Source organism: Malus sylvestris, chromosome 1 (assembly GCF_916048215.2).
Source record: "Malus sylvestris chromosome 1, drMalSylv7.2, whole genome shotgun sequence".
Taxonomy (NCBI): domain Eukaryota; kingdom Viridiplantae; phylum Streptophyta; class Magnoliopsida; order Rosales; family Rosaceae; genus Malus; species Malus sylvestris.
In genome coordinates, this window is record NC_062260.1 from 6,246,509 (window position 1) to 6,260,335 (window position 13,827).

At 35.4% G+C, this 13,827-nt stretch overlaps 1 long non-coding RNA gene across 2 annotated transcripts; it reads right to left on the reverse strand.

Annotated features, from left to right (window-relative positions):
• Nucleotides 1-5,543: 5,543 nt before the first annotated feature.
• Nucleotides 5,544-12,907, reverse strand: LOC126633336 (uncharacterized). Of its 2 annotated transcripts, none has more exons than XR_007627045.1 (3): nt 12,630-12,907; nt 12,079-12,145; nt 5,544-5,859 (listed from the first exon to the last, which is right to left on the reverse strand). It is a non-coding gene; the product is annotated as an uncharacterized LOC126633336 (long non-coding RNA). The 2 variants fall into 2 exon arrangements; XR_007627039.1 differs by lacking the exon at nt 5,544-5,859 and adding an exon at nt 11,223-11,289.
• Between the last annotated feature and the right edge of the window lie 920 nt (nt 12,908-13,827).

A 13,827-nucleotide genomic window follows, 5' to 3' on the forward strand; every position in this document is an offset into this window, starting at 1 on the left:
GTAGATCACGATAGTATATTCAAACATTCCATTTGACCAATGTTTGAGAAGTTATTAGTTAGTTCCATTAACTTATTTTCACCAGAGTTACTCATTTTGTTATATATTTGGCATGGCATACTTATGAATATGGATATGTGAAGCATGATTTGAAATATATATATATATATATATATATATTCCATTTCTGGAAAAATTATACATGTTTTACGGCGAGGGTTAGAGCATTTGATAAATGAAATGGTTTTGAAAAGCTTTGTTTTTGCCCACTCACACTTTCTGTTTTGCGCCCCTCTAGGTTTTAGGTAAGCTTGTTCGTTGGTGGTTCACGAGGATTGAATGGAGGTTCTGATAAACTATCACAATGTATGATATCTTTTGGTGTCATTTGATTAGTACTTGTTGTATGGACTGAACTTAGGCTACTTACGCTCTGATTGTATTTTCATTCTTACCCTAGCACTTGTATGGACTGAACTTAGGCTACTTACGCTCTGATTGTATTTTCATTCTTACCCTAGCACTTATCTTAGCTAGTACTCTTTTGAGTTGGTTCTTATTTATTCGTATTCTCCATTATTGTTAGTGCTTCCGCACAGTGCACATGGCTACGTCATCCTCACGTGACGGCCAGTATGCCTCGATTTCGGTCGGGTTGTGTCAGGCTATGTTCAAGAGAATGAATATATGATGCTGGGTTTGACGAAAATTGAATTTAAAACTATCAAACTATTGCTCTAAAGCTGTAATTAATTTTTCATGACCTAATCTTATGCTTAGTTGCTTAATTTGAACATTCCAAAAGTTATCTAAAAGAACCTGATGCCTATCAATGAGTCCTGGTAGCCTTGGCCTATACCTTAAAGTTGAGTTTTTTATTCCTTCAACTATAATGTCGTTAAAGTTAAATGTAGGTAGGTGGTGATGCTAATCTACTTTTGCTATTCTGGAATCCACTAAATGATGGAGGTCCATGGTGCTTCATTATGCTATTGAAATGTGCTCTTCTGCCTTGTTGTCTTGTGCTATCTGAGGATAATGGTCCACGATATTCTCTTTCTGTTCAATGAATTATTTTTTATAAGATATCATCTAATGTATTATCACTATCTTTTTTATGCTTAAAAATAGGTTTAGAACCATTTCTCGTAATTGAATCAATAAAATTTACCCATCTTCAAGCTTTCTGTTTATTAGTATTATCTTATTGTAATGAGAAACTATATTTTGACAATTTGTTCTAATTATAAATACTTCATTATGTAAAAATAAAGAAAATGCTTCAAGTGAACTAATTATTCCTAAAATTTCTAAATCTATTGCTAGTAATCTTGATTGTACATCACTAAATATTCCTGATGAATATCTTCAAACTTGTTATCAGACTTTGGTGACCCTGGAAATTCTAAAACTTTCTTAGCTAAATGTCTTGTAATTGTATTGTTCCTAACTTAATATTCAATCCTAAAAATTCTATATTTTTCTTTTCTAATGCCATTTTATTTTTGCTAATAACAATTCCATTATTGATGAATTTTTGCAAAACTATCTCTAAGTGCTTCCTTTGTTCATTCCTATTTTTACTATGTATTAAAATATCATCTACAAAAATGATCATATTTCTTGAAAATTTGATCCATTTTTCTTTGAAGTATTGAATGAGCATTTTTAAGTCCAAATGTCATAACTAAGCACTCAAAATGTCATTTTGGACAGGTAAAAGTTGTCCACTCAATAGATTCTTGTGCTAATCATATTTGTTAAAAACCTGATTTACAATCAAATTTATTAAATAATTACCCTCTTGAATTTTATTTTATAAGTTCATTTTCATTTGGTAATTTATAACTATCTTCATATGTATTATCATTTAATCCTTTATAATCAGTGTTGGGCAGTGCTCGACCGCCGTGATTAACCCTTAATCGCTGACAAAATTGAAAAAATGTATTTGGAAGATGCCTCAGTGGGATTATGTGAGACTAGGTGGAGCTATACAGGTCTGGACGGAGGCTAGGCGAGCGTTTGTGGAGTCGCCAGAATCTGGAAGCTTATGAATCTAGAAAAATCAATGTTGCAGAGCCATGAGTCGTGGAAAAGGAAGAAGATGGACCAGTGGTCCCACCATCTTTATTTAGTTGCACAATTTCCTAGTCCCCACTAACTTGTTTACCAATTTTATATTCCTTTATTTCTTTTCTAACTTAAATCCATCATCTTTTTTATTTTCTATCTTTGTTTTAATCTTATATTATTCTTTTCTTTTTAAGATCATATTATATTATTATGTATTTATATCCTAACATTACATACATATTATTTTAAAAGTAAAAACATAATATTTATGTATTCTATATAGTAAATTTAATTAATTTTATGGTATGTTATAAATTTACTTAAATCCGTCTACTCCATCTAGACACTAGGTGTAACGATCCATCCTTAAAAATTATAGTTTTTATAAATTTAATAGTGAATTTATGAAAATGCCTTTTGAGGCAAATGCATTGACTTTGTTTGACCGCCTTGTTGTGTCATGTACGATTTGTTTTCTTGGCATATCCTCGTAGTACTCGTCGCTACAGACGCGTGGGCGCAAGCGGAATGTAATTTGGAGTTATAACGAAGATTCTACAAACCTTTAAACGTCGAGGGCATTTTGGTAATTTTCCATTTGAAACACATGTGGTATTTTGTCTAACCATTGGATGAGTGCCACGTGAGGCCATCCCCACTTTCTGGAATACTCTCTCTCTCTCTCTCTCTCTCTCTTTCTTTTTCTTCTTCTTCCGTAGCCTAACTCTCAAACTCTCCCTCGGCTCTCCCTTTCTCCCATGAAACAAACCAGCATCATCACCAAAAATTTCAGCTTGTTGAGCATCAAAACCACCATTATCTGCATGTCTTCACCGCCATAAATCCAGTTTTGAGTTTTGTTTCATTGAAAACGAATCCTAACCTCAAGTTCGAAGAACAAGGTTTTGGGCCGACACTTCTAGGCGTGATTCAGACAATTCCTAAATTGATTCCTCATGTTGTGTAGATGAATTTTCAAGTTTGGATCGTGTGATTTGGTGGAGAAATGAGAAAGTTATAACGATTTAAAGTTTGCCCAGTTTCTAGCGACCTTCGTCACATTCGAGGCATTTTCCAGCCAAATCACGGTGATATAGTCATCGTGTAAGGTACCAATCTCTTCGTATTGTCGAGAACTATGATTTCCATTTTGAATCACTTGATTTCATTGAGTATTGACAAAGTTATGGACGTTGAAAGGTTGCCCAAAATTTCTGGCGAATTTCCCTGTTTTCCTGCGGACAGCCGTCTTTCAGTCAATGTTCTAGTAACCTCCGGCGACCATTTGGACTCCAAGCAGATATAATCTTGTTCTACACTTCCCTAGATTAGTTTTGGTATATTATGAGTCGAATTTGGTTGACAAACAAGTGAGATATGGAGTTCCAAAGATTGCCCAAAAAATCTGCAGAATCCGGCAAAATTTCATTAAGGTCCGCCACTGGAATATTATAGCAATCTATGATCCGACCGTTGGATCATCTCTAAACTTTAATATGTTATAGTTTGTAATATTTGAGGAATGTAGGAACTTACAGATTGGGAATCTGACATACGGATTTTTCTGAAGTGGATTTGTAAGTTTATAAAATAAAACGTTAACTGCCACTTGATTTTGTAATTGGTGAAGATCCAACCGTTGGATTGTAATGAAACTTTAGGATGTTGTTCTATAAGCATAATGTGTATCTTTGGAAGTAAGGGATCGGAAATCCGTGATGCGGATCTTTTGGATCGAATTACGTAGGGATGTGTTTTATGTGAGTCACATATTCTGTCAATAAGATTTTTGAGACATGATTTGATAATTGTTCTAGGAGCCAATTGTTTGTGATGCCTTGATGTGTGTGCTAGGGAGTCATAGCGTGGAATCTAGGTGAGTGGGCTTTTGGTTTTCAATATATGTATATATACTTTACGTTTTTCCTAGAAGATTGATTTAAATGATTTTGCATTTTAAATGCCCTGTCAATTGTTTTATATTTTAGAATATGCAATAGTAGTTATGTATGTTAGTGTTTGACGCTGCGGATGCTCAAGTAAGTTCTAGTGAGTAAATGTTGATGATAGAGATTGCAGTGTATATGATTGTGATTAGATGCATTTAGAGCTCATTATCTTGCACCCCGGTGCTAGTGCTCCCGCCCGTGGCCAGGGCACAGTCCTTCATGTGATGTTCACCTTCCACACCGTGCGCTCACCTTGGATCCAAGTTTGGTGCATAGCCCTATTGTACAGACCATAATAGGTGGTTCCGACTCGTTGGTGACCCGCGATTTATCGCACAACCTTCACATGATTGTAGCACTTGAGCGTACATATTTGCACCGAGCTTTGTCATACAGACCACCTTAGGTGGTTCTAACTCGTGTGCAGGATTAGAGTGCTGAGCTATAGGTTCAGCCGTACAGGTCACATTAGGTGACTCTGACTGACATATCATTTTACATTGAATTATTTCACCTGGCTTACATAATTATTACTGAGATACTCAACATGGCATATACTTGGTTTTCACTATTCTCGAGATTGATTTCTATATACGTACATATTGCTATTTTCTGAGAAAATTATACGGGTTTTACGGTGATGGGTTTTTATGTTTAAAAAGAGAAATGATTTTTCATAAGCTTTGTTTTTGCCCACTCACGTTTTCTGTTTTTCGCCTCTCCAGGCTTTAACTGTTGAGTGATCGTATTGACGAGGATTCTTGGCGAGTCTCAGTATATGTGGCTACTTCTGAGGGTACGATCTTTACCCACTCTACTGTACTTTACTTATGCTCTGATGTCACGTGTGAGATGGGTTCATTTCCGCTCACCAGCACACTCTGTATTTAGGCACATTTAGGTTTTAAATTTATTCACATTTTCCACATCACTACACTTTATGGCTTCGTCACCCTCTAGGTGTCGGCCAGCACATCCTGATTTGAAGTCCTAGTGGACATTTCGGGTTAGGGTGTGTCACTAGGCCCTAGCTTGTCGCCTAGCATTTTTTAGAACCTTGCTTATAATTATAAATTATTCTAGCCTTAGCTCTCTTCAACTCTGAATGTTTTCTCACAATATATATTGTTGATCTATGTCTAGACTTGGGAGGTCTAATTAAGTAAACTACAAGGCATGTCAGCTGTCTTAATGGTTAAATTTGGGTTAATAATATATAATTTTGCTAATATTTTATTTTTACTCTAATGTAATCGAGGGTGTTCTCCTATAATTCTAGTTTGATCTGCTAATTGAAATAATTTTTCTAAACTCCTTGGTCTATCTAACTATAATATTTCTATGCGGGTTATGACAACTCATCCCTAATTTTACGATTTTATAAATTTTAAAAGAGTGATTTGATGAAAATGCCCCTAAAGGCAAGGATTTTGACTTCCATTGACCACTGTTTAGAGAGATGTATGACTCATTATTTTATCATATTCTTGAAGTACTCGATGGCATTTCTCTCTTGTCTCTGTGTCCTTTATTCTCACTCTCCCAGGTATTTCTCTCATTTGTCTTTCCCTTGTTGCCACCTCAACTCCCCTTACTCAAACTTTCTCAACTCTATCAGCCGTATCTCTCTTTCTCTGCAAACAAATCACCCATCACCACCACATGTTGCCACTCTGGCAAGACGACCACGATAACTACCCTCACCCGTGCCAACTCCGACAACGGTGATAAGTCCCTCATTTCTCCTCGTGTCAGCTCCAACTTCATCTTCCTTGTATTCACTATGCATGAACTCGGGCCGTGGCTAGCCATCGCCTTCTCCGGTGAGTTTGACCTGAAACTCGATGAAATTAAGGTGAGCTTCAAGTGAATTTAATTATTTTAGTTGTTAGTGACATTTTCTAACTAGATTCGAGTAAAAAATCAAGGGTTTTAACCCTGCCTAGCTTTGTTCTTGTGTTCCCAGATTCAGACAAAAGATCCAGCGGCTTCGAGCCTTTTTCCGACCAGGGCAGGATCCCCTGTTGGATATTAGATCACTAGTTTTAATTGAGTTTCAAAGCTAGGTGGAGCCAGGAAAGTTTCCCGACCAAGATTTCTAGATTCCGGCGGTTGTAGCGGCAACCGGCCGGAGAAGAAAAAAACCAGATCCAAGCATGGATCCGAACTGAATCCTGACCGGTCGACCTGAACCCATTTAGGGATTTAGAGGGAATATTCCAGGGGAATATTCTGTTAACTTTTCAGTTAATTTTAACAGAATATTCCATCTAAGGATGGAATATTTCGTTAAAGTTAACTGTTAACAGTCAGTTGACATTTTTTGGAATTTTCTTAGAAACCCTCCTAGGCTAAATTCGACGTCATCCATTTTTGGCATCCATTTAGTGAAATTATAAAGTTTTAACGTAGTTGACTACCATGGCGTCTCGGTTGACTTTTTAGGGTTGACCGTTGACTTTTTACAAAATTGGCCGGGGACCCTCCTTAGCATATTTCGACATCCTGATTCCAAATCCGCACTTTGTTTTCCCAAATTTAATCATCTTAGTTGAGTTTTACTAATGGGTCCCAATATTATGCTTAGGTGCGATTACTATTGGAGACTCCGACTTCTCACGTTCGAACAACTACAACTTCGCAAGTATCTGCGAGTGAGTCTTTTCTTTTATATAATATACATCCATTAGTTTCTATTTATATATTTGATAAATAATTTTCTACGTTGCACCTAGATTAGGGTAACGTATATAAGAATTAACATGTTGACGAAATCCATGCAATTATACTACGTCCTACGGGGCACACAAGTATGCGTATTAGTATGGATGCTTTAATGGTATTTACAATTATGAATAGTATTTCACTGACTAGGGTTTTTGAATTATCGAATTATCGATTTAGTATTGCATAACTATATTTATGTTATCTGCTAATCATTTACTGCACTGGTGTTAGTACTCGCCCGGGCCAAGGCCAATCTTTCACTATATGTATACATCGCACCGTACGCTCACTTTGGATCCATTGTAGGTGCTGTCTTATCCTAGATTGCTATAGGCGAGTAGGACTTGTATGTGTTGTGCATAGCACCAGTCTTCACGTGATTGTAGAGCGTATATCATTGTTACACCTAGTCTTGTTCATATCAAAATATCTCTGCATGAACTCGTGTGTCAGCATGTGTCGATGAGCACTCGATATGATATGTTTATTTATGCGAGAAAATGTGATTACAGACGTCACGTGTTTATTTACGAAAGTTTGTGACGTATTGCATTCTTGAGATACTGCTAGCTCTGGTAAGTACTTTCATACTATACGTAGTATGTATATTTTCGAAACTATACTTGTTTTACAGCGAGAGGTTATTATGTTTTCTGAAAGGTTTTTATAAAGTTTTATTTGCAGGCCCACATAGCCTTGTTTTTCGCCCCTCCAGGTATTAGTAGTTGAGCATTCGTGTCGACGAGGATTCTTGCCAAATCTTGGTATAGGTGGCTACTTTCGTTGGTATAATTCTTATCCTACTTTACTGTACTTTATTTATGCTCTGACATCACGTGTGGAATGGGTTCATTCCCGCTCACAAGTGCACTCTTATATTTAGGCACTTTTAGGTTTAAATTTATTCACATTTTCCACATCACTACACTTATGGCTTCGTCACCCTCCTGGTGTTGGCCAACACAGCTCGATTTGAAGTCCAGGTGAACATTCCAGGTCGAGGTGTGTCACGGGCTGCTTCTTCTAAAACTGGATTTCCATGTTCAAATATTTCATAATCAAAATCTTCTATATTATTATGCTCATTGTTTTCTTTTAAATTCTCTGAATAATAGTTATTTTGACTACTAGATTCTTCTATACTTATGTTTTTATATGCTTCTCAAGTATTACTTTAGTCATTTATTGTTATACCTCTCTTGAAGAATGTTATGTTAGGATTCATAAACAAAAAAACCTTGTAAACTTTTCAAAAAGTTTAAACCTAAAATAAGTGGGTATTGATCTTACTGGCGAAACAAATATTAATGTTAAATTGAATTGTTGTTATTCAACCCTAAGAGACTCATTATTAATGCAATGTGTTAAGTATATTGGTCTCTCATCAAACTGTGTTATTCTTACTTGCTTTGCTAATATTTGTCTATATTTTTTTGGTACTAACTCTTCTCTTATGACACTTTTTGTGCTTCCTGTATCTATCACAATTGTTTGTATTTTGTAATCTTTTGCTAATTCTATTTCATAATTTATGGTAATCAAAGAACTGTTTTTTGGTTTCTCTATGCTAATTCTTGTGATTTTGCTGAATTAAATTTTCATAAGCTATTATTATAACACTTTTTACATAATATTGAATATGTATTATGATATTTATTTGTAACTAACTTGTCACACTTATGACATTTTTCTTGGCAACCTAAATTAATATATTAATAATCCTTTTCATGTTCTTCTATAAATGCACACATATATTTGTCTAAATCACTATTTGAATTACTTGAATCTTATGAGTCTGAATCTATCATATTAATACTCTCTAAACTATAAATATTCTCATTATCACTCAAATCGTCTAAACTTTATATTGAGTGTATACCTTCATCATCTTCTAACTTAAACAACTCCATTGACATTTTGGCCTAATGTGTCCTACTTCTCCAAATAATTAACATTTACAACTACTTTTATCTTTTGATGCTTTATATTTTCTTATCCATGGCCTACCACTTCTTTTCCTAAATTATTTAGGAATATGTTTTCTCTTCCTATATATTCTTGAAGCATTTATAGTTTATAGAGTTTATGGAATTTATAGAGTTTATAGAGTATACATATTCCGAATATAGTATCAAATTCGCCATCCACAAGATTCGAATATTTTCTTATGCTGAAATTCTTATGCTGTTTATAGAGTTTGTATGACTTATATTTCTTTTTGTATATTTTTTTATGCTTATTCTTCTTATGACAACCGTACTGTTATGGTAAATCTATATTTTTACAAATCATATAAAATTGTTTCCTAATTTGTCTCTTTGCTTTTATTTGGTTACACTATTGTCTAAATATATCTTACATGTTGAATTCTAGGTCCTATTGCAATATCTTTTTTCTTTGGATACTTTTGTCATTCATTCCAAATGTTTTCACTTTGTGGTCCTTTTATTTATGCCATATAAGTATCTAATAAATTGTCATTCAATACTACGATTTGCTGGTATTCCTCTTCACTTAGAAGTGAAAGGTCTTAAGTTCAAATCTCGTGGATGGCGAATTTGGTACCATATTTGGTTGCCCATTGTGTGGCTTAATCGAACTCCCAATATCCTTAGTGTAAAAATATATCAATGTTAGATCTCATATCGCCCAAGGGAGTGGATCCTCTATGCCTTATATGTATATTCTCATCTCTTCCTAACACGAGGCATTTTGGGAGCTCACTGGCTTTGGATTTCGTAGGAACTCAAAAATTAAGCGAGAATGGACCAAAGCATTCCCAGGATAGGTGACCCACTAGGAAGTTGCTCGTGAGTTCCTAGAAACAAAACCGTGAGGGTGTTGTCGGGGCCCAAAGCAGACAATATCATGCTATGGCAGAGTCGAGCTCGGGATGTGGTGGGGGCCCGGGCTGGGATGCGACAATTTGGTATCAGAGCCAATCCCTGGTCGGAAATGTATTGACGAGGACATCGGGCCCCTAAAGGGGGTGGATTGTTAGATCCCACATTACCCAGGGGAGTGGATCCTCTATGCTTTATATGTATATTCTCATATCTTCCTAACATGAGAATTTTTGGGAGCTCACTGGCTTCAGATTCCGTAGGAACTCCGAAATTAAGCAAGAATAGGCTAGAGCATTCCCAGGATAGGTGACCCACTAGGAAGTTGCTCGTGCGTTCCCAGAAACAAAACCGTGAGGGAGTGGTCGAGGCCCAAAGCGGACAATATCGTGCTATTGCGAAGTCGTGCCTAGGATGTGGTGGGGGCCCAGGCCAAGATGTGACAATCAGTGTACTAAAAAAAAATCTAAAAATTAATATCACTAATTCTACATGTTCTTCCTAAATTTTTAAAGAAATCTGATTTATACTTAGCTATATACTGTAAATCACAAATTTGTAATTGTTTTAAATTTCTTATAGCTCTTATTTGTTCTTGTTCACTCATGTCATCTAACCTATTATGATCTAAGAATTCCTGTTTAATTAAAGTAACAAAACCATCTATATTAAAATGTGTTTTAGGTACCTGATACTGTTCTGGATTATGTACTTTTATGATTGAAAACAATAAAAAACTAAACCATCTAAAGTATATACAAATAATCTAACATATTTTGTGAATTAGTAAAATCTAACATTAAAGCTGCATGTACACAACTTTTTTCCCATCTCTCTATTGTTTTTTCTCAATCTTGTGGATCTGCATTATCTAACTTTAATATATTACCTGCTATATTTATTTGTTCTAATCCTCTCAAGTATAGTATCCTATTTTTTCTAGGTGGTCTCATCATTTTTTCATCCCTGTAATCAGCTCCTCTGTACTCATTATATAGCTCATTTGTTTGTCTTAAGAATTATTGGTTTGTTCTAGCTGTATAACCTGGATTATTTTCTACTCCTAATACACTACTTTCTTCTGGTGGATTACATTCAATTTTTACTTCTAATAAATTATTGTACTATTTTGTTCCTAAAATATATTATACTTCTGTTTCTATTTTTTTTTTAATTTCTTCATCTAAAATTATATGTAGTCTTAAATCATATGCCTTATATTTTTCTAAATATTGTTCATCTAAATGATCAATACTTTCTATGAGTTTATCTACAATATGATCAAAATTTTGTTCAACTAAATTAATATCTAAATTATTAAAAGACATATGAATACTTTTACGAATACTCTCATTTTTAATTTCACTCTCATCATCTTCTATATTGACACACCCCAACAGGAGTCGAGGCATGTTGGCTGTCACCCGAAGGTCACATAACCAAAAGTGTAAGTGATGTAAAAATATGGATAAATTAAAACAGAAACTAGAACTTATTTAAACTAATAAATTGAGTGCGCAGTAGTTGGTAGAACCCATAAAATACAAATGTTCAAAGCATAAATGACAAATAGTGTAGTCAAAACTAGTTAAGTACTTAATATACAACGGGATAAGTTCCTACACTTAAACATGGATATGTCAGAATCGCTAGCCAATCCTCATACGCCACAAAGTAATTCAGCTAACTAGGACCTGGAGGGGTGAAAAACAAAAGGGTGAGTGGACAAAAACAAAAGTTTATAAATTCCATTTATTTTCTAAACATACTAACCCCTTGCCGTAAAACATTTATAGTTTCTAGAAATCATACTACGTATAGGTACGAAATCAAAACAAAACAATAGTAAATCCAGAAGCAGCCGCATCACAATCTCAACAATAATATAAGTAAAATAAGGTATTCAATTAATCTATACTAGCACACAAGTCGGAGTTGCGTAATGCAACCTGTACGACTGACCTGATGCTCATCAATCTATGCTAGCACACGAGTCGGAGTCGCCTAATGTGACCTATACGACAGAACTGGGTGTATTCATAATATACGCTCTACTGCTACAATCACGTGAAGACTGGCGTTAATAGTGGTCACCTGCAAGTCGGAGTTGCCTAATGCAAATTGTACGACAGGACTTGCATCCACCTTGATCTAAGGTGAGTGTGCAGTGCAGAGGTGAACATACACGTGAAAGACTGGCCTTGGCCCAGGGTGAGCACTAACACCAGGGTGCAACAATGATGAGCGGACTGACAATAAATATAAGCATGCCATAACAATTCAATAATTCTAGTCAACATAATAAACTTACCTGACAATAAACTTACTTGTGCATCTCATAAGATTATTTTAGCATTTCACAACAGTACAACATTTCTAATAACGTTATTTAATCATGGCATGATATGCATAAATCATTTCAAAAGCATTTGTGGAAACTATAAAGTTTATACACACACACACGAAAACAAATGCCCACTCACTGATATGTCGACGGATTGTAACCTCCTAGCCTTGCTTGTCCTCGTACGTCCTTGGGGCAAGTCTCCCCTATATGTGAAATAACTAATAATAATTAGTTAAATAACACATACACTAAAAGCTAGGAAAAAACCCCTCATAGTTTGCTCAAACGGAAAGTTTGAATATACAAAAACACTCTACACGACGTCACGGACCAGTACGTGTCAACCACTCGTCGCCCGAAGGTTGGACGCGCCCTCACGCATTGCCTAGCCCATGGCCACACGCGCAAGTCAAAGGTGACAGAAGCCAGGGAATATTCCGTCAGAGTTGACAGAATATTTTGTTAAATAGTAACGGAACTTAATGGCGTTACCTGATGTCGTTAGAATATTCTGTCAACTTTAATGAAATATTCTTTGTCTTCTCTAGTGAGCCTCGCCGTCTGCCACCGTTTGGTTTGCCGGTTTTTGGGTAAAATTTCAAAACCTCATAACTTGCTTATTTCTCAACCATTTTTTATGAAATTTATATGGAAATGAAGCTCTTGAGGAATAGAACAGGTTTATACCTTTTGGAAGTCCAAAAATGGATGGGAAATGGCCTGAAAAAAAGCCTCGAAATGTTTGGCCTAATTTTCGACTCCTTGAAAACGTGTGTTCTCGCGTCAATTCCACTTCAAACTTAGTCTAGGAACTCTAGGGAGTTGACTAGGTGCTTCCACGACCTTCAAAAACTTGTAACTCGACCGGGATCACGTCGGAGCAAACTCGTCTTAGTCGGAGCTTCCGAGTGACGAGTCAAACTTGTCCATTCGATGATCTATTGGTACGGCTGGTGAGAGACAAAAAAAAGAGGTTCAGTGAGAGAGAGAGAGAGAGAGAGAGAGAGAGAGAATGAGTGTTTTCTGATTAGGGGAGAGAAGTAAGAGACAGTGTTTCTGATTGGTTGAGTGAGAGTGAGGATGAGTTTGATTGGTGAGGAGGGATTTAAGGAAAAACAAGTGAATGTGAGGGTTTTAGGGGTTGTGATTGGTGAATGTTTTAAGAAAGGGGACATGGATCCCATTTTTGAGGAAGGGATTTGATTTTCAGGTTTTGTGAAATAAAAAGGTACAAAATCTGTCTACCAATAAAAAATAACAGTGTTTCTTACACTGATAAATTTGTACGGACGTGTACAAAACTATTCGTGGTTAACGTACTTTAACGGAGTGTAACTTTTTCATTACAGATTCGATTTAGGTCTAACTCGTGCTCACACATTCGTAACAACGAGTGCTATTTAATTACGATAACGAGAAAATAATTTAAAGTCGAATAACCACGTCCACGTCACTTTGCCAACAAGGGCATAAATGTCAATTTACACACTCGGGGAGAAATTAAATGGAAAAATTAGGGACGGGTCGTCATAATATTTTCTAATTGCTTATAATTAATAAATCTAATTGTTGTTTCTCGTGTACTAGCTTCATATATTTTTACATTATCTGATTGTTTATTTCTTGCTACTTGTAAATCAGGTAATGTCCACTGTGTTCCTTCTAAAAAAACTATTATCGACATGTCTTGCTTCTGTCATATTTACAGGCTTACTACCAAATTTTTGAACTAAATTCTAAAATTCTAAATTAAACTTATGATTATATTTATCAGATAGTTTTCCTATATACATTAAACTAATACACAAATTTTTGTATTCTCCTTTCATATTATTTTTTTTTTGTGTGCCTAATTTAATTAATTTACAAAATTCATTAATTATCA